Source organism: Aphis gossypii, chromosome 2 (genome assembly GCF_020184175.1).
Source record: "Aphis gossypii isolate Hap1 chromosome 2, ASM2018417v2, whole genome shotgun sequence".
NCBI lineage: Eukaryota > Metazoa > Arthropoda > Insecta > Hemiptera > Aphididae > Aphis > Aphis gossypii.
The window spans coordinates 78,894,939-78,898,078 of NC_065531.1; positions in this window are offsets into that span (position 1 = coordinate 78,894,939).

The window sequence follows — 3,140 nt, forward strand, 5'->3', positions numbered from 1 at the left end:
ATTAAAATATTCGGTCTTCAGAATAATTCCTGTACTGCAATGTTAGATCTAATTTAAAGTTTTTAAGTATCTTCATTTTTTTTTTATCCGTAAATCTTTCTAAGGAATTTTTGGTAACATCTTTATCTATTCGATACCTAATATGAAAAAAAAAAACAATTTTTTTATGAAAAATGTCTTAATTTATTAATATATAAACAAAAATTGTTAAATGCATCGATGGGTGTGTACTGTAAAATATAATTTTAACAAAAAAAAAATCTAAACAAAACATAAATATATACAAATATTGTCCTTAGAAAAAAAAATAAATACAAAATAGAGTTCAAAAGCTCAGTTTATAATTGGTAATAATGGAATAATTTTTAAAAATGAATATTTTTGAGTCGGCTAGTGACAAAAATTTAAAAAAAGTATCGATATGAATAAAAAAAAAGCTTGGAATTTAGGAAAAAAGAAATCGGGACCAGATCACCAAACGTGTTCCTCACTTCTAAGCCCTTAGGTTACATTTATTTTGTGTCCTTTCCGACCACCTACGAGTATATCATACAGCGACATGCATTTTTCCGGACTGTTTTTTTTCCAAAGACACCATTATTAATTATTATTAACTAACTATCCATTGAGTATTGACTATTTAGGTATATTATAATATTTTAAGGAGAATTTCGATTTCTGTACAACCCCGTTTTATATTTTTGGGTGGTTCTTTCATAATACATAAATATTACGATTAGTACGATTGACTAATAATATACCATAGAGTAATAATATTACTCTATGTAATATACTAAATACTAATACATATAATTAATAATAAATAGTAATAAAATATGCTGGCTAAATAATGTTTACTATTAATTTTATTTTAATAAGTATAAAACACTAATAAACTGTTTATTTCTAAATAATTATTGTTTTTAGTTTTTATCGTTACAATTTAAATTTAAATTTTGTTCAAAAAACTTTTAAATAATATACATTAGTTTTTATTTTCATTAATATAATATTTATCTTTCTTTAATTTCTGTTCTTTTTATATTAAATACAAATCATTATACGGTTTTAGCTATACATAGAATCATAGATGTACACATCAACAATGAATGTAATTTATTAACGACGGTTCCTATTCTTCAAGTTATTGTATTTCAAGTACATGTACATGGATCCGAAATAGTTATAATAGTTATATAATGTACGATGTATCTACCTTCTTGTAATACAACAACTCATTAAATGTTATGGTAAGAAATTATTTTTATAAGTCTTGATCAACACAGCTAACTTAAACAAGGTATCTCATCCGTAAGTAAGACAATTTTACGTATTTTGTAAATTTATATGTAAGTCTAGACTAGTATAGACTAGTTTCAGTTGTAATATGGTATTGTAGTATAGTATAATATTACAAGTATTTTAATGCTTTCCACTTCAATAAATTTATAGATAGACGAATAACCGTGGTTATGACGTATGGTAGAATTGGTAAATGATATTATATCAATATCACAGTGACTAGAAAATTCGATGATTTAGTAGATAGGAATAAAAATTGGTTGTGTGAAGCATCATCTCCGTATTATTCGTACAGCGTACCTATAAAATATAAATTATAATATAATATTTTTTTGTTTAATATTATCGTATACATTACCTATCACTCATAACATCATCATCATCTTACACATTAATTTTCGCCGGCCGGCAACATACATAACACACCTACACAATACACACATTATCGATTTTTCGATATTTTATATTTTGTTGAATATCCAATTAAAAACTCCAATTCGTAAGACAGCGCGATTGTATTTTTATTTTTAAGTTTCAATATTAGTGAGCTAAATTACATTTACATTGTATTATTGGTACCTACCAGGCCCGGCTCAAGTGTTTAAACACACCTAGACAAACTTGAGTTTTACCGCCCCTTACATAGTTAGTAGTTACACGTAAATACTACATCAAATATTCTTTTTATCTATAACACAAAAATGTTAAATGCCGCCCTAGGCGTAGGCACGTGGACCTATGTTGCCTACCCTTTGAGACGGGACTGATTGGTACATACAGTTATAGTTTTTGTATGTTCTTTTTTATTATTTTATCACATTCGTATTATATGTGTAAAACGGCACTGAATTTATTGTATTTTTATGAGGCGTACCAATTAATTATAACTTTTGTATTTGTAAAATAATTTTTATAATATGTCTATTATCTTGTGTAGTTGTGTGTGAGTTTTTAAAAAATATAATATAGCTATAGAATCAGTCAGAGATCCGTAATAATAAGTAATAAATAATATTTATTTCAATTGTTATACTCACATAAACTAAAAAAACCTAGCATACTGTAATTTTAATAATTCAGCTCCAATGCTGTATATATGTCTAAGTTATATTTTGTATAGAATTACCTATTATTATAAAGTATATACACTATATATTAAGTATTACCTAAGTATATTTTTAAAATAAGAAAAGTATTGAATTTTTTTATTTTTTTTGTGTTTTACGAAAACAACAATTTTACGATACCTATATACGTGTTTCAATATGCGGTAACTAAACTAATTTATAATCGAACATTAATTTTACCTATAATGATTTAAAGTAACTTTTATTAATAAATTAATACGTAAATTCTTAATATCTATATTCGAGTTCGGTCATACTATTTATTCAGGGAGTTACTAAACGGATAACCCACAAAAAAAGTCATCCTATTCCATTCCTGAAAACCCACTTACACAACTACTTACCTGCACTCTTGCAAATTGTACTCGGCTTTGAACACAAAACCCACAATCTGTAAACTATTTGTCCCACGTTTGTATCTAATACAACTAGCCTATAAACAATTGTACCCAGTTTCAGACACGAAACTCAAAAACAATTTTACCCGGTTTTGAATGCAAAACCCATATCCTACAACATTTTTTACCCGGTTTTGAACGCAAAACCCATAACCCATAACATTTTTACCCGGTTTTTAATACAAAATCCGATAATTTTCTTTTTTTCATTCGCGTTCTCTCCCAACTATTTGGGGTCGGCCACCCTGGTCCTCAATTTCCATTTACTATGATTCTTAGCATCCTCCTCACAATCACCAGTCATTCTCATAAT